The following is a 22171-nucleotide window of genomic DNA, read 5'->3' on the forward strand; positions in this document are numbered from 1 at the left end:
ATTAAATGAGAAATAAAATCAACATTTAAATTGAAAAACTCAACGGGAAATAAAATCAAAATTTTGAAAAGAAGGTGAATTTGGAATAAATTTCTAATTTAAAATGAAAGAAAACGAGAAATGAATTTTAAAAAATAAATTTCTGAAATAAATTTCTGAAATAAATTTCTGAAATAAATTTAAAAAAATAAATTTAAAATTTTAATAAATTTCTGAAATAAATTTAAAAAAATGAATTTTAAATTTTAAAATAGAGAATTTCTGAAACAAATTTAAAATTTTAAAATGGAGAATTTCTGAAACAAATTTAAAATTTTAAAATGGAGAATTTCTGAAACAAATTTAAAATTGTAAAATGAAGAATTTCTGAAACAAATTTAAAATTGTAAAATGGAGAATTTCTGAAACAAATTTAAAATTTTAAAATGGAGAATTTCTGAAACAAATTTAAAATTGTAAAATGAAGAATTTCTGAAACAAATTTAAAATTGTAAAATGGAGAATTTCTGAAACAAATTTAAAATTTTAAAATGGAGAATTTCTGAAACAAATTTAAAATTGTAAAATGAAGAATTTCTAAAATAAGTTTAAAATTTTAGAATGAAGGAGAAAATGGTGAAAAAAGAATTAAAAAACGAAGGAAAATATGGGAAATGCCTTTAAAGGGGAAAATGGGAAACGCAACAGTAAATTTGTGCTTAACTCCCGTTCCGATTATGATATAAACATAACAAGGCTTGTTTTCATGTCACAGGAAAAATAGAGATTTCATAAAAAAATTTAAAAAAATAGTAAATTGTTCCAAAATTAAATTGCTTGTTTTCTATGTTTTGAGCATAGTTGGATGCCTTAAAGCAATTTTCCTGAGCCTGTGCTCCTCGGAACCCTAGGGATCCATGAGTTCGTTGTAAAGTTTGTGTAAAGGGGTCTACGAGATCTTTTTTGTTTTTCATTTACCACAAATGATACATTTTTGCTGTGAAAAAATTGTAATTTACTCAATTTTTTTACGATACGAAAATTATAAAAGCAATAGATTTTCCTGATTTTAATGTGAGGGCGTCGCAATTGACCTTGAGACGCTACAGCGGGTCCGCGGAGGTTGACCTGGACTGGACTCCCTGCGACATCCAAAAGTTTCGAAAACCTTGCGTTTCAAATTTTCTTGTTGTTTTCGCAGTGCATGAATACAAAAAGTTGCATCAGTGACAATGCATTAGGTAAAATGTGTTACTGACGGTTCTACCGCTCAGCATCGATATCTCACCTTTATCGTCGGACTTTTTAAGAGACTCGACTTGTGGCCATCCATTTTCCCTCAATCGTCGAGGAAAATGGGAAAAATATAATGGTTGAGGGAAATTCGAAACGGAAAGAGAGAAGAATAAGAGATAATTGTAACTGAAAATCCGAGAGCTGTGAGAAAAATCGAAAGACGACTTGGAAGGTTGATGCGTGTGTGTGTCTATATACAGAGCAGTTGCCCTCAACCTGCAGTCCGCGGGCCCCTGGGGGACCCGTGAGTTCTTTGTAAGGGGAGAACGAAATTTTTTCTTTCATCAACCACCATTGCTTGAATGGCACATTTCGTGCTGTGAAATTGTGATTTTCTCAATTTTTTATGATGTGCAATGAAAAAAACAATACATTCCGGATTTTATTGAGCATTTGCTCGCACTGTAGGGAGGGCCCCGCAATGTTAAAAAAAAAATTGGAAACCCTACCTCCAAGGGACGTTTACCTGAAACTTTTAAAGTCCGTGACGCGGTTGAATCCTGGGAAATTTCAGGAAATGAATGAAAAATAGAAGAGAAATTTAAAAAAAAAATAACCAGATGGATAATGGAAGTAAGAAAAATGAATGAAAGGTTTTTCGAAAAATCAAGTTAAAATTTGGAAATGAAAAAAAATAAAAAGCAAATGCATAAGAATTTATAAATTTCAGAATTTAGGTTCAAAACGAAAGGAAAAATTTAAATGAATGAAAGTTCAGATAATTGTGAAAATGAAGGATCACTGGAGATGCAAATTTAAAAATTGAATGGAAAATATAAATTCAAATTCAAGAATTAAATATGAAATAAACTTAAATTAAATGAGAAATAAAATCAAAATTTAAATTGAAAAATTCAACGGGAAATAAATTCAAAATTTCGGAATGAAGGTGAATTTGGAATAAATTTCAAATTTAAAATGAAAGAAAACGAGAAATGAATTTGAAAAAAGCAGAATTTCTGAAATAAATTTTAAAAATGAATTTGTGAAATAAATTTAAAATTTTGAAAAGAAGAATTTGTGAAATAAATTTAAAATTTTAAAATGAAGAATTTCTGAAATAAATTTAAAATTTTAAAATGAAGAATTTCTGAAATAAATTTGAAATTGTGAAAAGAAGAAGAATTTCTGAAATAAATTTGAAATTGTGAAAAGAAGAATTTCTGAAATAAGTTAAAATTTTAGAATGAAGGATAATGGTGAAAAAAAAAAAGAATTAAAAAACGAAGGAAAATGGGAAACGCAAGCCTAAATTTGTGCCTAACTCCTAGATAAGATACCTTAAAGCAGTTGCCCTCAACCTGTAGTCCGCGGGCCCCTGGGGAACCGTGAGCTCTTTGTATAAGGGGTGAACGCATTTTTTCTTTCATTAACCACCATTGCTTGAATGACACATTTCGCGCTGTGAAATTGTAATTTTCTCAATTTTTTATGATGTGCAATTAAAAAAAAACAATACATTCCGGATTTTATTGAGCATTTGCTTGCACTATAGGGAGGGTCCACGAAAGGGAGGGTCCAAAAATGTAAATAAAATTTTGCACGCAACAAGAACACATTTTCCGACTATTCGAGAAAAATTGAATAAAGTAATAAATTAGAAATCCAGGCTGGAATAGAGAGACAAAATCAATCAATCAATCAATTGGAAATTTCCAAAATTTTTGTTTTACTTGACTTATCCTGTTAAATAATTTCAACCTTTCCTTGTGCATTTAACTAATACATAAGCCTTTTTGTAGCTTCATTGTGTGACATTGTTGAGGGGGAATATATACTTCTTGATGCTTCATATCCTCTCAGCATCGATTTCTCACAACTATATTTCCAGAATTTTTAAGAGACCTGACATCAACTGGAGGAAGAAATGGTCCATCTTTTTTTATCCCAATCCTGGGAAATGATAATAAAAACTGGAAAATAAAATGGTCGAAGGAAATTCGAAACGGAAATGGGAAAGAGAGAAGAATGAGAGATATAAATGGAAGTCCGAGAGATGTGTGAGAAAAATCGGAAGAGGACTTGGAAGGTTGATGTGTGTGTGTCTATATATATATATATATATATATACACACACACATGCCGGGACTTAGCCTGGAGAAGAGAAGTGGTCCTGGTCAAGATATCCGACAAACTCCGGAAAAAGTATGTCACATTGCTGCCAAACGGTGAAAAATAGAGAGAGAGAAATGCTGACGACTGGGTCCTGGATTCTTCCTTCCATCCAGTGGTTGCAGAATGACAACGCGGCTGAAAGAACGGGATAAATTTTCCTTTTTTTTTATAAGTGTATTTATTTACTGGAAAACGTTTTTTTGAAGATCGGGAAATTCCAGGAAATGAAGGACAAATAAAAGAATTATAACAGAGAAAAAGTAAAAAGAAAAACCAATTAAAAATTCAAAATGGGAAATGTATGAAAATTAATTCAATCGGAAAATGGTTGGAAAAAAATTGGCACTAATGAAAATTTACAAGATTGAAATAACATTTAAAAAACTGAAGAAAAATTCGCAATGATTTCAAAAATGAAAGAAAATTGGAAATGAATTTAGAAATGAAAGAAAATTGGACATGCATTCAAAAATGAAAGAAAATGGGAAATTAATCTAAAAACTAAAGAAAGAATGTGAAATTTAAAACTTAATAACCAAGGAAAATGTGAAATAAATTTAAAATTTATGAACGATAGAATTGCGAAATAAATTCAAATTTTGGAAATAACGAAAAATTTTGAATAAATTCAGAATTGACAAATGAAAATAAAACGAAAATAAATAAAAAGTTATAAAATCGAAATAGCTTTAAAAATGAAGGAAAAACCGAAAATAAATCAAAAAATTGAAGGAAAAACTAATATAAATTTAAAACAGGAGGAAAATGGGCAACGAATGGAAATTTATGAAATCAAAATTAATTCAAAATTTAAATAGAAATAAACTATTCAAAATGAATGAGAATCCAGAAATTTAAATCAAATTAATATTTTTGATAGAATTTGCTTACAATCTTTCACGGATCTAGATAATACAGCGGATACCACTTATAACATCACCTGTTGGAACGTTCTCCCGCTTTATACGACTTGCTATTGTGGTTCCATGTTTCACTAACACTCACTGAGGTTTCCCATTTAAAGCATTTTCCCACTTAAATCGTTTTTCGTGATGGTTTTCAAAAACTGTTATATGAAAAAAAAGAGCGGGATCTCCACAGTGTAGGGAAAATCTGTCCGTCCCGGAAAATACGGGATGATCCTATAAATCTGAGCAATCAGTCACCCCTCTCCACACGTCAGCCTAGACCTGCGGCTTGGAATCGAATTCAAATTCACTAGTGCTTCAATTTCATGAAGTCAAGACGATATCTTTCAACTTCAGTGGCACATATTGTGACCATACGCAGTCTTAGGAAGTTGCCGCATTGGTAATTTGATATTATTAAGACAGATAAATTAGCCTGATAATAATTTGGCTACCTGGCCATGCCAGGAAATTAAGTCAAACGAATGTCACACACATTCTTCAACGTCAATGTCTGCCACAAATAACGGCTGTTTGACACTTATTAGTGACCGACCATTCCCACCTATTCTGAATTCGGTTATTTGGTTACTATTTGGCGATGATTAATTGCCATTTGGTGACAATTTATTATTATTTGGTGATAATTGATTCCAGTTGGTGGTAATTTCATACGATTTGGTGATGATTTCATACGATTTGGTGATGATTTCATACGATATGGTGATGATTTCATACTATTTGGTGATGATTTCATACTAACTGGCGATAATTGACTACTGTTCCGTCCTAATGGAGTATACTCAGCCCAATGAAATGTGAATTTCATCCGCTGCAGTGATGATGATCACCATTCCACCAATCACCAAAGTTTTTCCATAATAATGAGAAATTCTTGGCAAACAAAACTTTCAAATCGTAAAAGAGCATATCTTTATATCCCATAAGTTATACTTCTGAGAAAAAAAACCGATTAAACTATAGGATCTGAAAAACTTTATGCAACATAATCTCCCGTTCTTAAAATTTCCCACGATTAGCAGGAAAAGAAAATCTTCGAAGACATTTCAGATCAGCATTAGTTTTCCCGAAGGTATTATTTAGTTAGTTGTTTTTCGCACTAAGAAAGAGAAGATAATAAAATGAGAGAGAGAGAGAGGGAAACAATAAATTTTCTCTCTCATGGAGCACTGAATTGTATACATGGCAGAAAATGGTTCCATTCAGTTGTGTTCTTTTTTTCATGTTGTTCCTCTAAAAAACTTATTGCATTCACAGTTGGCGGGAGTAAAACCGAATTCCCTTTTAACACTCCTAACCAGATTACGATTCGATGCTTCTTTCCCACTCCACAAATGGATGCTCCAGTGATAAAATTCTCGCATCAGGGAACGATAACTCCCTATCTTTATTGATTTTGGACTCGGAGAAAGAGAGACGATTAGAAAAATTCGCATGTCTCAACTACCATTTCATAAAATTAAAGAAAATGAATGAATTTCTCCTGCGTGTGAGTTACCCAGTGGTATCTCGTTAGGCACCCCCTCAAGGATTACTCGCGACTGATGTCAGCGCCAATTCCAGCCACAAATGACGGTTGTTTGGTGCATATTAGTGACAGACAACGTAGCCCAATTGTTGTAGATTCGGCGATTTGGTTTCTATTTGAATATGGCTGGTTGCTATTTAGCGAGAATCGGTTACAATCTGGCGAGAATTGGTTACAATTTTTAAAACTGGTTTCTATTTGGCGATAACACTGGTAACGGTTTCTATTTGGCGATAACTGGTTACTATTTGGCTATAACTGGTTACTATTTGGCTATAACTGGTTACTATTTGGCTATAACTGGTTACTATTTGGCTATAACTGGTTACAAATGGATACTCCAGTGATAAAATTCTCGCATCAGGGAACGATAACTCCCTATCTTTATTGATTTTGGACTCGGAGAAAGAGAGATGATTAGAAAAATCCGCATGTCTCAACTACCATTTCATAAAATGAAAGAAAATGAATTTCTCCTGCGTGTGAGTTACCCAGTGGTATCTCGTTAGGCACCCCCTCAAGGATTACTCGCGACTGATGTCAGCGCCAATTCCAGCCACAAATGACGGTTGTTTGGTGCATATTAGTGACAGACAACGTAGCCCAATTGTTGTAGATTCGGCGATTTGGTTTCTATTTGGATATGGCTGGTTGCTATTTAGCGAGAATCGGTTACAATCTGGCGAGAATTGGTTACAATTTTTAAAACTGGTTTCTATTTGGCGATAACACTGGTAACGGTTTCTATTTGGCGATAACTGGTTACGGTTTCTATTTGGCGATAACTGGTTACGGTTTCTATTTGGCGATAACTGGTTACTATTTGGCTATAACTGGTTACTATTTGGCTATAACTGGTTACTATTTGGCTATAACTGGTTACAAATGGATACTCCAGTGATAAAATTCTCGCATCAGGGAACGATAACTCCCTATCTTTATTGATTTTGGACTCGGAGAAAGAGAGATGATTAGAAAAATCCGCATGTCTCAACTACCATTTCATAAAATGAAAGAAAATGAATTTCTCCTGCGTGTGAGTTACCCAGTGGTATCTCGTTAGGCACCCCCCAAGGATTACTCGTGACTGACATCAGCGCCAATTCCAGCCACAAATGGCGGTTGTTTGGTGCGTATTAGTGACAGACAACGTATCCCAATTGCTGTAGATTCGGCGATTTGGTTACTATTTGGATATGACTGGATGCTATTTAGCGAGAATCGGTTACAATCTGGCGAGAATTGGTTACAATTTTTAAAACTGGTTTCTATTTGGCGATAACACTGGTAACGGTTTCTATTTGGCGATAACTGGTTACGGTTTCTATTTGGTGATAACTGGTTACGGTTTCTATTTGGCGATAACTGGTTACTATTTGGCTATAACTGGTTACTATTTGGCTATAACTGGTTACAAATGGATACTCCAGTGATAAAATTCTCGCATCAGGGAACGATAACTCCCTATCTTTATTGATTTTGGACTCGGAGAAAGAGAGATGATTAGAAAAATTCGCATGTCTCAACTACTATTTCATAAAATGAAAGAAAATTAATGAATTTCTCCTGCGTGTGAGTTACCCAGTGGTATCTCGTTAGGCACCCCCTCAAGGATTACTCGCGACTGATGTCAGCGCCAATGCCAGCCAGAAATGACGGTTGTTTGGTGCATATTAGTGACAGACAACGTAGCCCAATTGTTGTAGATTCGGCGATTTGGTTTCTATTTGGATATGGCTGGTTGCTATTTAGCGAGAATCAGTTACAATCTGGCGAGAATTGGTTCTAATTTGGCGATAAATGGTTTAGTATTTGGCGATAACTGGTTACTATTTGGCGATAACTGGTTACTATTTGGCTATAACTGATTACTATTTGTTGATAATTGATATCATTTGTTGATAATTGATATCATTTGTTGATAATTGATATCATTTGTTGATAATTGATATCATTTGTTGATAATTGATATCATTTGTTGATAATTGATATCATTTGTTGATAATTGATATCATTTGTTGATAATTTGACACTATTTGGTGATAATTGGGAATAATATGACTAGTATTTCCTGCTCATCGGCCCACCGAAACGTAAATTTCATTCACCTCAATTATGATCACATTCAACCAATCAGTCACATTTCTCCCTAATGATGAGAGATTCTTCGCAACCAAAACTTTCAAATCGTAAAACAGCATATCCAATTAGACTTTGAGGAAAAAGATTAAACTAGGATCTGTGGGGAAAAAACGTTATACAATACAAGCTCCTTCCTTACAATTTACCACGATATATAAAAAAAAATCTTCAAGGACATTTGCGACAAGGTAATATTTCAGTATCAGTTTCCCCCGAAGGTGTAATTTAGTCAGTTTTTCCCCCCACGCACAAGGAAAGGGAAGATAATAAAATGAGCGAGAGGAAGAAATAATAAATTCTCTCTCATGGAGCAGCACTGAATTGCATGCAAGACAGAAAATGATTCCATTCAGCCGTGGTTTTTCCATGTTATCCCTCCCAAAAAAAAACTTATTTCATTTGCAGTTGGAGAGAGTAAAACCGAATTCCCTTTTCATACTCCTAACCAGATTACGATACGATACCTCTTTTCCCTCCAAATGGATGTTCCAGTGATAAAATTCTCGCATCAGGGAACGAGAACTCTCTCTCTATCTTTATTGATTTTGGACTTAAGAGAAAGAGAGACGATTGGAAATCCGGTTGTCTCAACAATTTCACAAAAAATGAGTTCCTTTCTGCGAGTTACCTCGTGGTATCTCAATACCCACCAAGATTCATTTCGAACTGGAGTCGAAAAAATTGAGAAATGTTACCGCAAAACATTTCTGATTGGTTTTGAATTAGCTGCTATTTCATTGCGTAAATGAAGGAAACCACGTGGCGTATGGAACTAGGAACGCGAGTTCAAACTTTAGATTCATTGGCTGGAAAAAGGTTTTTAGTGTCTGGTATACATGGTAGATCTATCGACCGCCCAAAATCCACATCACATCCAAAATCCCATCGTCAAAAACGAATATAGAAAAGTATTTTCTGTTTTTTGATTCGACCGACAATTCTGGAGTGTAATTCTTTAAAAATTGATTACGTAATTTCCAAATTCGCCAAACGTACACCAAACGTATTTGGCGTTTCTGAAGCTGTTGACAATGCTATCGAAGCTTAGTGAAATTAAGAAAACTTAGAAAAGATGTGAAAACCAGCTTTTTTTCCCCTCAAAAGATTTGATTTACAGTGAAAGCTAGAAAATTACCACATTTTTGGCGAAAAAAGTGTTAATTTTGATTTAATTATTATTCTCAAATAGATCTGATTTGGCACACACTTTTCAAACCTGGTGATAAATTTGCTAACGTAGTGGGCGAAGGTAACAAGATTATTACATCACTGTAGACCAGTGATTCACAACGTGGGCGTTAACGTGACTCGCCTACAATGTGTTATCACATGACCACCACCAGGGGATAAAACGTTGCACAAATCCAGTTACGGCAGAGTGCAGCAGGTCCGCATACACGGTTTACAACGGTGAACTGGTTGCGGAATAAGGAACGCAAGTTCTTATAACCGTCTCATTTACATATTCCCACCGAAGTCGCTCGTACCAACGCCACCTATCGGCTGTTTTTGAGGGTTTTTTTTTTCCTGTCTTAAAAAAAATTCCCGTGACCTAGCGATGCTAACCGTTTTTTATTTCGGTTATTTTTCCAGTTTATATTCATTATTGTCTTTATTATTCCTTATTTTTCCTTTATTATTCGTCTGAGTCCTTTTATTATTCAGTACTTGCGAAATCTGATATTTAAGTCATTCTTGCTCGGATAATATACACAGATTATATTTTTTTTCAGTATAAAAATCGATACTGTACGATATAAAACTGCAATGTAATTGTTCCCCGACATAATCGGATTCCCCGCTCAATTGGATATTTTGTGCCGGAATCTTCGATATCCGTTTAAGCGGGGTCCGACTTTAAGACCTATTTATTGCCTCACGAAAATTTGTCTCATGTTTTCAAAAACTAATGTCATAATGCATTTTTTTTTCTTTTCAGGTGCATCATATAAAACGTGTTCATATTCTGAAACGCACAGCATGTAAAAGATTCAGAAAGGTAAGTACATTTTTTTTTTGTTTCAAACATGAGTCAATGGTTCTCGTTTGGAACTAAATGATATGATTTGAATCATGATTGGGTTTTTAGGTAACAGAATAATCACTGTATAACGTAATCACCATCGGTTTCCGTTGAATGGCTGTACATCATGATCTGTTTGATGGTTGAAACTGAATAACTGTATAGCTGAGGTGGTCATGACGATGAATACTATGATTTACGGAAATTTTACCTCCGACATTTCGCCCCGGCACGGTTAGTCCCTGGTACATTTCGCTCCTGACCCCCCCCCCCTTCCAGATATTTCGCCTCTCTTGACTGTTTGAGGGACGAAGTAAGTGAGTTGGTGAGTCACCGTATGAGCGAGCAAGCAAGTGGGTGACCGTACGAGTGAGTTAACGAGTGAGTTAACGAGTGAGTACGTGAGTGACCATATGAGTTACCAAGTGAATGACCATATTAGTGATCAAATTAGAGGCTTGGTGAGTGACCGCAAGAATGACCAACTGCGTCACCGTATGTTCATTCACACACTCATATAGTATCTCATTTGGTCATTCACTTGACTAGTCATACCGCCAGCTCCCGAGTGGCGCAGTGGTAAGATGCTCGTCTTCCACTATTAAGGTTACCGCCTAGGTCCATGGGTTCGAATCCGGCCATAGAACGTCAGAAACAAGTTCTTCATCTACCGATCCTGGGGTGACCACCGGTAAATGGCGTCTTCGTTTCCCACCCAACTCCACTGGTTGGAAATTGCCGTATTGCGATATATGACCGGAGCTGGTATACGGGATAAAGTAGTAGTCATACCGCCATTCATACGGTCACACACTTCATCACTCACTTGGTCTTTAACTCAACCATGCAGTCTCTCACACTCACTTGGTCACACACCCACTTATGTGGTTACTTCCCCCCCCCCCCCAATTGCTTGGTCTCTCTCTCATACAGTCACTTACTTGACAACTCACCCCTTACTTCCTTACCCACACGGGCAGGCGAAATATCCGGGGAGAAATGTTGGGGGTGAAATTTCCGGATCCCCAAGACTATCCCTGAACTGCAATACTCCAAATTTTTACTATACGTTTCCTATAATAACTTCCGTAATAATTTGATACGTTCCATTTTAAGGCACCCAAGATCATTTTCTTTTCAATAAGCCCGGGCTACCTCCTCCCTCCCCTAACGGCCGTATTCATCAACACAGTTTCAACTGCAATCGCAGGTGAAAGGATTGAAGATCGAAACGGATTGGTTAAATCAAGGATTTTAACCAATCCGTGTCGATCGCTGATCGTTTAACCTGCGATTGCAGTTGAAACTGTGTTGGTGAATACGGCCGTTAATGTCTTTGAGTTTCCGTAGTGGGGCGCTTGGCGACGAACGCTTGCTATACAACATAATTTTTTTGTTGTTTAGATAATTAAAATTTATTCAGCCGAATTAAAGGTCATTTAGGGGGTTGGGAGTTCTTTCATGTTTTGTGGCGGTTTGGTGCCAATTGGTGACAGACTACCTTCATTTGGTGGAAAATTTGGCGAAAATTGGCGACAGACTATCTTAAATGTGGCAAATTTTGGTGAAAATTTATGACAGACTATCTTCATTTGGTGGCAATTCGGCGAAAATTGGTGACTATTGACTATTTGATGATAACTGGTTAGTATTTGGCGAAATTTGTAACTATTTGGTGAATATTGATTAGTATTGGAGGAAAATTGATGATAATTTGGCAAAAATTTATGACTTCTACGGAATATTGGGATTCCAGGTACGGTGAAATACGGCTCATAGAGATTCCAGATACGATTAAATAAAGAGACTTTAGGATTTCAGATACTGTAAAATATATGACATTGGGATTCAAGATGCGGAAAAATACGGAACATTAGGATTCCAGATACGGTAAAATGGTGGACATTGCCAATCATCTCCAAAAAATGGTGTCAAAAATATAAAAAAAATCGCCAACTATTTTCACATACAGTACTCTAAAATACGGGGCATTGGGATTCCAGATAAGGTAAAGTACAGAACATTATGATTCCAGATATGGTAAAATACGGAACATTATGATTCCAGATACGGTAAAATACGGGACATTGGGATTCCATACACGGTAAAATGCTGGAAGTTGCCAATCATCGCCAGCTATTGCTAAAAATCAGTGGAAAAAATCGCCAATAAGCAGTATTGCACAAATTGCAGTGGATTAAATTGAATTCTACGAAATAAAGCACGTAGCATGACATGTATATGTGTTCTTATTTACAATCATACTTATCATAATACAATTCACGAGTTTGGAAGATAATTTTAATCCTTGATTTCGATAAAGGATAAAATTCGTGTTGGCTTTTACACATGAAAAAACGTACATTTAAAAATAATTAATCGGGATAATTGGTGGGAAATTACGGGACAATACGGGATTGTCCAAGAAAATACAGTACGTATGGTCATCATAAATTGTCGTTAATGTGTAAAGTAATTTGAAAATAATATTCAAAACCACTCCTACCTACTGCCATTAACATTTCAGGGATATTCAGGAAAAAAAATTGCAATGAAATTGTTTCATTGTTTCAATCTCCCCCCCCCCCTTCTCTCATTTAGTTTCGGTTTAACGGAGAAAAATAACAAGTTCTTTTTTGTAAGACGGAAGCTGATTGGTTCAGCTTCCTTTCGGTTACGGATTGCATTCCATCATTTCCAAGTATTCGCGAGTCGTTTGGTATTTCTTCAGGAAACACATCCTCCGAATTGATATTTATACACCGGAATTTTCCGGAAAAAACAGGAAAATATTCAACTTTTTTAGAACTTTCTAGGGGAAAGAAATAAGTTTTCGTGGTTTCCCCCCTCCCCACTGGAAGAGAGACTGCAATCTTGCGTGTCGCCACGAAACCATGTTCGTTGATGTCTTTTTCCCCGGACGACATGAGTAAAAAACTACAACTACATGGACATCTCATATATCCGTTACATTTAAAATTTATCAACTTCGAGACATTTTTTCCATGTTTTAGGAAATTCATAAGAAGAAAAAAAAAGACATGATATTTTAGGGAGGAAAAAATGCACGGAATGAGTTTTTTCTAGAAAAAAGTCTAGTGACCATAAGCTTCTCAAGTAGAAAAATACACTCATTAAAATAAATCATTTTCAGATTTTTACGTGCAATTCTGAAAATAGATGGCGCTACAAATTTTCTGATAAAAAAAAAGCCGTCGCTCTAAACTTCTTTTATCGGAATAAATAGGAGAGATAATTTGTGGGAAAGATGAGAAACATAAAAATTACTCTCGGATCAGCAAATAAACACATAATTGGGAGATACGATTTGCGGACAGGAAAACAAACGCATACATGAAAGATATGTGATCTGCGGACCGGTAAAAATACCTAAATAGGGGAATTAATAGAAGGACCAACAAAAAAAAGCCATAAACGGGGAAAGAATTTGCAGACCGACAAAAAAAATATAAATATTACATAGTAACATATAATTGCATAACACAATAATAACAATAATACATAACATAAATAAGAACAATAATTTGTGGAAATGCAAAAAAAATGAAATAAATGGGAGATAAATGATTTGCGGACCAGCAACAAACAAATAAGTAGGAGCAATGATTCTTGGACTGGCACAAAAACATAAATACGAGAAATTTGCGGACTGGCACAAAAACATAAATACGAGAAATTTGCGGATTGGTATTGGCACAAAAACATAAATACGAGAAATTTGCGGACTGGCACAAAAACATAAATACGAGAAATTTGCGGATTGGCATTGGCACAAAAACATAAATACGAGAAATTTGCGGACTGGCACAAAAACATAAACACGAGAAATTTGCGGACTTGCACAAAAACATAAATACGAGAAATTTGCGGACTGGCACAAAAACATAAATACGAGAAATTTTCGGACTGGCACAAAATACACATAAATAGTATATATATACTTCATAGGAGACTGGGGTAGTTGGCATATGGGGGGGGCAGTTTGACATACAGCTCCTCTTTTTATACTGCAGGGAGAGTGTTGAAAACACATTGCCATTGTCAAATCACCTGAGGGCGTTGCTTCGTCCATTGTAGTTTCAGCGTGATGGGAGCTCCCAGAGAGGAAGGACAGCAAGTTTCCTCATTTCCTGAATTGTTTTTTATGTCGAGTTTTCGACAGTTGTGATTGGTATAGTGGTCAATAAAGTTTCGTATTCAATTCTTAAAATGCTACATGGAAACTTTTGTGGAACCGTGCGAGACATCCCCCCTATTGTGTAAAGAGTCATGTTGGGGCAAGTTGTACATGTTGGCATACAACACGTGTCGCTTACCAATTTGGAACCGCGGTAAAATTGTACGAAAATTACAACCACCAGTTCAACTGAGCCGATCGACCAGCTTTCTTAGTGTACATGAAGCTGTGAATGATGACTTCCTTGTTCTTTTTGGTTTTTCTTTTAATTTTTTTTCTTTTTACATTCGTCTTCATCTTAGGGGTCATTCAAGTATTACGTCAGCATCCAGGTGCGGGGGGGGGGGGGGGTTCGGATTTGCTGACTTTTGATGACGGGGGGGGGTTTGAAGGTTGCTTACGTCATCAACCACCACTTTTTGAATATATGAAATACTCTAAGCTGCTGACGAAATTTTGCTGACGGGGGGGGGGGGGGGGGAGTAACACCTTATAATATCTAGTGCTTGACAAGCATGTCATTTTCTTCTAGCATTTTTGTATTAGAATAAAAGTTTTTCTCAGCCCAATTTACCAAGGAAACAGGTTATTTTCTGGATATTATGCTGAGGGGAAACTCGGAAAGAAAAGTCATCTTGTCTTCGCCGGGACACGAATTCAGGACCTCTTGCATACCGGACAAGCGTGTTACCATCTACACCGTTGGAGACACGACCCAGCCTTCCTTATTTCACGCACTGTGGCGTGAGGTGCTGAAGTAGAGGCTTAGTAGCCTCTCGCAAGTGTTGCGAATTCGATACACGGTTCCATCCTTGTCAGAAACTTTCCTGACATAGGGGGTAGAACCGAAACTGCGGCATGACCACAGGAAAAGATTGCTACTTCAGGGAGTCCCACATCGAGGGGTTAGCTCACCAACCCGTCGATGAGTATGAAAAAAACGGCTGCCGTTCGGAATCGGCAATAAACTGTAGTTCCCGGTCTAATTAGCCCTCGTGTGTAGAAAATAAACGTGGCGCGACAAAAATGATCCAAATGAAAATCGCAAATAATACCCTCAGTACAGGAATAATAACTTTGTTAGGAAACAAAATTATAAATAAATAAAAGGTGTAATAAATTATTTACACCTTATATCAACTTCATTATGCAATATTTCATCAAAGAAATAAATTTACATGAACAAAGGAAACTCATTATCTCTCTCGACGGATAATTACATTATACTGTAATGATACACTTTTACGCTTCTTCTTTATCATTATTATTATCATGAGATAAAATGTTTTAATGAAGAAGAAATGGCGGACTCGGAAGTGAAAACATGTTTAATGAAAAAAAATTGAAAAATTTTAATTTTGAAGGAGAAATAAATTTTTTTTCAAAGAATTTTAATATTTATCCAATAATGTCAACGAATGGTTATGTGCAGTAAAAGTTTGTTTTTCAGCCGTGATAGTATTTAAAATTGCACATGATTCTTGTAAAGCCAATATTGTTCAACGTTTTTTACTACTAGGGACAAGTGAAAATAGTAGTAAAAGTTTGCGGACTGGCAAAAAAATACATAAATAGGGAAAAACGATTTGCTAACTGGCAATAGAAGAAATAACTAGCGAACCAGCAAAAGCACAAGTAAATGTGAGACAAAAACTTTTTGGACCGGGGAAAAAATACAAAAATACAGATAATTTGTGAACTGGCAAAAAATTTAAAAATTAGAGAAATAATTCAAGAACAGGCAAAAAACAAATAAATACGATTTTGCATATTGAAATTGTTCAAGAACTGGCGAAAAAAATCATAAATGGGGGAAATAATTTGCGTACCTGCAAAAAATAGGTAAATATGAGGTAAAAAATACAGAAATAGAAGAAATGATTTGCGGACTGGGGAAATAAATGAACAAATGGAAGAAATAATTTGCGGACGGGAAAAAAATAAATAAATATGAGAATCGATTGATGATATCGATTGATATTCGATATACGGGTGTTGCATGGGGTAATAAAACGCTCAACGATATTCAAGTGGAAGACGTGGAGGTCCTAAATCTTCTAAGAAATGTATGTGCAAGCAAAGCACCAGGACCAGATGATATCTATCCCAGGGTTCTCAGGGAAGGTGCTAATGAATTGTTGGGGCCAGTCGCACAGATATACAGGAGTAGTGTTGCTGAGGGTATCGTCCCGAGAGATTGGAAACTGGCTAACGTTGTTCCGATATTTAAGAAGGGTAGTAGAGAAGTGGTGTCTAATTATCGTCCAGTGAGTTTGACGAGCTCCCTCTCGAAAATTTTGGAAATTATCATCAAAAGGCAGTTTGTGAAGTGGATAGACGAGAATAATGTATTGTCGGATAATCAGCATGGGTTCAGGAAGGGGAAGTCATGTGTAACTAACCTCCTTTGCTTCTATGATTACGTGACTAAGGCTTTGGGTAAGAGCAAAAATGTCGACGTTGTTTACCTTGATTTCCAGAAGGCATTCGATCGGGTCCAACATGGCAAACTCTTGAAGCGTTTACACGAGATTGGAATAGGGGGCAACTTGCTGAATTGGATAGAATCGTGGTTAAGAGACAGGTCGCAACGAGTTATGGTGAACGGGGAATTCTCTGGTTGGACAGACGTCACAAGTGGAGTTCCTCAGGGAAGTGTCCTTGGCCCCATACTTTTTTCACTTTTTATCGATAAACTCGATCAGGGTATCGATGGAATTACTAGCAAATTCGCAGATGATGTGAAGCTAATGGGGGTAATCGGGAATGAAAGCGATAGGGAGTTGCTCCAGACCAACTTAAACAAGATTGCAGCATGGGCAAATGAATGGAGCATGACGTTTAGCGTAGATAAGTGCATGGTCGCTCATTTTGGTTCGAACAACCCACGGTTCTCTTACGAGTTGAATGGTGTCACTATCCCGGATGCAACTAGAGTCACCGATTTGGGAATTCTCATTGACGAGCGACTTAAGTTTTCTGAACATTGTTCAGCGGTTGTCAAAAAAGCGAATAGAATGCTTGGTCTCATTTTCAAAAAGGTCTCTTCGCGTTCTCCTAAAGTCATTCTTCCGCTTTTTCGAGGCTTAGTTCGTCCTGGACTGGAGTATGCTGTAAGGTTTTGGAGACCATACCTACAGAGGGACATAGACTTGGTTGAAGGGGTGCAGAGAAGAGCTACGCGTGTCCTTATTGGCACACAGGGCTTGAGTTATGAAGAAAGACTTCATTTTTTGAATATGTTTACATTGGATGAACGCAGGTGTCGAGGAGATATGATCGAAGTGTTCAAAATTTTCAATGGGATGGATAGGATGGACCATGAACTTTTAGTACACCGCCAATCGACTGCTTTTACAAGGGGACACCAGTATCGATTGGTGAGGGACAATGCAAGGTTATGGTGTCGCAGGGAATTTTTCTCCAATAGGGTTGTTAATAAATGGAATAGCTTACCCCCGGAGGTAGTAAATTGTAACACAATTGACACGTTTAAAAAGAAATACGATAAACATGTTGGGGTAAATCGAGAAGCTATCCATTCTTAGAATAAGACAACCATAAGTATTCTTTATGGGCATTGTATAATATTTTATCATGTGTTATTGTTTGTAATTTGTGTTAATTGCATTTTTAATTGGGTTGCTGTATTTTTGAAACATATGACAACCATATTTTTATGGGCATCTTTTTATCAGCCACCTCGTTGGGCATTTTGCCTGTTGTGGCGTTGTATTTGTATTTGTATTTGTATTTGAGAAATGATTTGCGGATTGGCAATAAATGCATCAATGGGGAAAAATAATATTTAGGCCAGCAAAAAAAAAATGAATAAATAAATAAATATAAGAAATGATTTTCGGACCACCAATAAACAGATAGGAGCAGTCAGGACAGTCATTACAACTTTTTCCAGGGGAGGGGGCAAAGCACATGGACCTTCCCCTGCCCCCTCTAAATGACGGGCCTGAAAGCAGTAGTCTGCGGATATCGGTAAAAACACCTAAACAGGAGAAATAACTTGTGGATCGGCATTAAAAAAATAAGAGCAATAACTTGTAGACCGGGTAAAAAAAATGCAAAAATAGGAGAAATGATTCGCAGACCGGTAAAAAATTAACAAATGAGAGGCATCATTATGCAGACCAACAATAAATACGTAAACATGGGAAATAAATCGAAAAGTGGCAAAAATACATAAATTCGAGAAATTTGCAGACTGGGCAAAAAATGCATAAACACAAGAAATTTGCGGACCGGCACAAAATACATAAACAGTATATAGAATATATTTTATAAATTAAATCTAAAATTACTATGCAGATGTAACATGAACTGAGCGAAATGGGGCCATTCAAGTATTGACGTCAGCAGATTTTTAGCCATTTTTGACCCCCTCCTGTCAGCAGAAGTCAGCAAAACACAGACATCACCACCCCACCCCCCACCCGTCAACAAAATTTCGTCAGCAACTTAAAATATTTCATATCTTCACAAAAAGGGTGGTTGATGACGTAAGCAACTTTCAAACCCCCCCCCCCCACGCCCCCTTGTCATCAAAAGTCAGCAAATCCGAACCCCCCCCTTTCCCCCTTGATGCTGACGTAATACTTGAATCGACCCCAATGGGGGTAAAACCAGAGGTTGAAGAACACTGCTCTAATCTAAGAAAATTCCGGGCCAATTCATAGAATATCCATGAACAGGGGAAAATATTTTATGGCCGCACTGTACATAAGAAGAAAAAACATCTCCGCCACGGAATTCAATTCTACAGCCAGCTGTGTATAACCTACGATTCAGATATCTCTAGAACGGAATGCAAATATCATAATAGCGGGAATATATCCCCGATTTCCAAACAAATACCCTAAAAATGGAAATAAAACCACAAATCAAAAACACGCCAAATCCTTTAATATTATCTTTATATTAAAAACAAAATCATAAACACATAAATAAATAAAAGATGTCGGAATGTATTTGCATATTATATCAACTTCATTATGCAGTATTTCATGAGAAAAACGAAAGGGAAAAAAATGGAAAATTTACATGAACAAGGGAAACTCATTATCTCCCTCGACGAATAATAACATCATACTTAATGATGCACTTTTTTTTTCGCTTCTTTCTCGTCATTATTATTATCATGAGATAAAATGTTTTAATGAAAAAAAAAAAGAAGAAATGGTAGAGAATCGAAAGTGATAACATGTTTAATGAAAAATATTAGAAAAATTCTAATTTTGAATGGATTCCACAGTTTTATTTGCTGAAGGATTTTAATATGGTTCCAATAATATGCAAATGATTTGAAGAAGGGGGAAAAAAGCAATAATTGATTGATGTCAAGTAGTCTTTCAATTAGAATTAGAATATCCGGGACTAAGTTATTAAAAAAACAATTATAAAATTGCGATTATTATTTTAATAATTTTGTGATTGTTGTATTAATTTCTGATGTAATAATTAATTAATTTTTTGGAGTGTTTGATTGGAATTGGATTTTTTTCTCTAGTTGTCGTCGTTATTACTTAAATGGGTTTTTTTTTGATAATATACAAAATTTTATAATAATTTTTTTCTAGCATGATAATGTTTTCTATAGGGTCGGAAATAGATAGAATCCCGTTTTAACGAATCCCGTTATAGCGAAAATCTCATTTTAACGGACACTGTTTCTAAGCCTGCAGAAACGTTTACATAAACGATGCAATTACTTGGAATTCCTTTACAACGAAATGATTATTCCGGTCTTTTGGAGTTCGTTATAACGGGATTCGACTGTATAAAAAATCAAGAAAATTTTTAGTGTATAGACTGGTGAGCCTTTTTTGAACCAGGGACGCACAACCATTTCAGTCCGCGGGCCTGATATGCGGTGATTCGCGGGGCAAAAACTTGTATTTGTTGGGTTACCCGTATTTTACGAGATGTTCTCGTAATTTTGGTCTCGTCTGAACTTTTTCATAAAAAACGCTTTTTTCCCCGTTATTTTCAACGAGGCTTATTTACATTTTTAAGATCAAGAAATTGAAATTATTTTCATGGCATTGATAATTGTTTTAGACGAATGTTTATGGCTGTAATTTTCAACTTTAATAATTTTAACAAGTATTGAGTATTCCTTGTCTTCAAAACTTCTTGGCTGTGATTGGAAACTTCATTTGCTTTTCAAACATGGTTTTTGGGTATGATTGGCAATTTTACTTGCCTTTGACAATTTTTTTAGGTTGTAATCGACTACTTCTTTGAAAATTTTTTGGCTAAGACTCGCAAATTTTCATGCATTTAAATTTTTTTTTTTTTTTGCTGTAATTGGCGACTTCACTTGACAACTTTTTTTTCGCTATAAGTGGCATCTTCATTCGTTATTTAAAATTTTTTGACTGTGATTGACTACTTCACTTGTTTTTGAAAAATTTTTTCGGCTGTGGTTGGCAACTTTACTAGGAAATTTCTTGGCTATGATTGGCAACTTCACTTGCTTTTGACAATCTTTCTGGCAGTGATTGGCTACTTTACTTGCTTTTGACAATCTTTCTGGCTATGATTGACAACTTTACTTGCCTTTGACAATTTTTCTTGTGTTGTAATTGGTTGCTTACTTTCCTTTGTAAACTTCTTGGCGGTGATTGGCAACGTTACTTGTCTTTGAAATTTCTTTGGCTGCCAGTGAAACTTCCTTTTTTTAAAATTCCTTGGCAGCCAGTGACGACTTCCCTTTTTAAAATTCCTTGGCTGCCATTGACAACTTCACTTGCTTTGACAATCTTTCTGGCTGTGATTGGCTACTTTACTTGCTTTTGACAATCTTTCTGGCTGTGATTGGCTACTTTACTTGCTTTTGACAATCTTTCTGGCTATGATTGGCAACTTCACTTGCCTTTGACAATTTTTCTTGTGTTGTAATTGGTTGCTTACTTTCCTTTGTAAACTTCTTGGCGGTGATTGGCAACGTTACTTGTCTTTGAAATTTCTTTGGCTGCCAGTGACGACTTCCCTTTTTAAAATTCCTTGGCTGCCAGTGACAACTTCACTTTTGAAAATTCCTTGGCTGTCAGTGACATACAACTTCACTTTTGAAAATTCCCTGCTGCCAGTGACAACTTCACTTTTGAAAATTCCTTGCTGCCAGTGACAACTTCCTTTTTTAAAATTCCTTAGCTGCCAGTGACAACTTCACTTTTGAAAATTCCTTGGCTGCCAGTGACACACAACTTCACTTTTGAAAATTCCCTGCTGCCAGTGACAACTTCACTTTTGAAAATTCCTTGCTGCCAGTGACAACTTCCTTTTTTAAAATTCCTTAGCTGCCAGTGACAACTTCACTTTTGAAAATTCCTTGGCTGCCAGTGACACACAACTTCACTTTTGAAAATTCCCTGCTGCCAGTGACAACTTCACTTTTGAAAATTCCTTGCTGCCAGTGACAACTTCCTTTTTTAAAATTCCTTAGCTGCCAGTGACAACTTCACTTTTGAAAATTCCTTGGCTGCCAGTGACACACAACTTCACTTTTGAAAATTCCTTGCTGCCAGTGACAACTTCCTTTTTTAAAATTCCTTAGCTGCCAGTGACAACTTCACTTTTGAAAATTCCTTGGCTGCCAGTGACACACAACTTCACTTTTGAAAATTCCTTGCTGCCAGTGACAACTTCCTTTTTTAAAATTCCTTGGCGGCCAGTGACAAATTCCTTTTTCAAAATTCCTTGCTGCCAGTGACAACTTCAGTTTTGAAAATTCTTTGCTGCAATTGGAAACTTTACTTGCATTTGACAAGTTTGATGTTTTTTTCCGGTAATTGGTGGTGAAACACGAATGGGTTCCGATTCTACGTATTTTTATACATTTCATATTTCATACTGTGCAACGCCCGTGCTTCATCGACAATTGCCAATCTTAGTCATTGCCCCCGGATGAGGCGGTGTCTGCTGCTTTATTATGCATATATAAA

General features: G+C 36.1%; 1 protein-coding gene across 6 annotated transcripts in view; it reads left to right on the forward strand.

Annotated features, from left to right (window-relative positions):
- Positions 1-22171, forward strand: part of LOC149080960 (tyrosine-protein phosphatase Lar-like) — a 745683-nt gene that overhangs the window by 173322 nt on the left and 550190 nt on the right. For all 6 annotated transcript variants that reach the window (XM_089237674.1, XM_089237681.1, XM_089237682.1 and 3 more), the window contains exon 3: positions 9929-9988. The gene's annotated coding sequence lies outside the window, so the exon portion shown is untranslated. The remainder of the gene's footprint in view (positions 1-9928; positions 9989-22171) is intronic.

This window comes from Pholcus phalangioides, unplaced genomic scaffold (genome assembly GCF_987345545.1).
Source record: "Pholcus phalangioides strain wild (caught in Gottingen) unplaced genomic scaffold, Ppha-v1.0 ptg000010l_1, whole genome shotgun sequence".
Classification (NCBI taxonomy): domain Eukaryota; kingdom Metazoa; phylum Arthropoda; class Arachnida; order Araneae; family Pholcidae; genus Pholcus; species Pholcus phalangioides.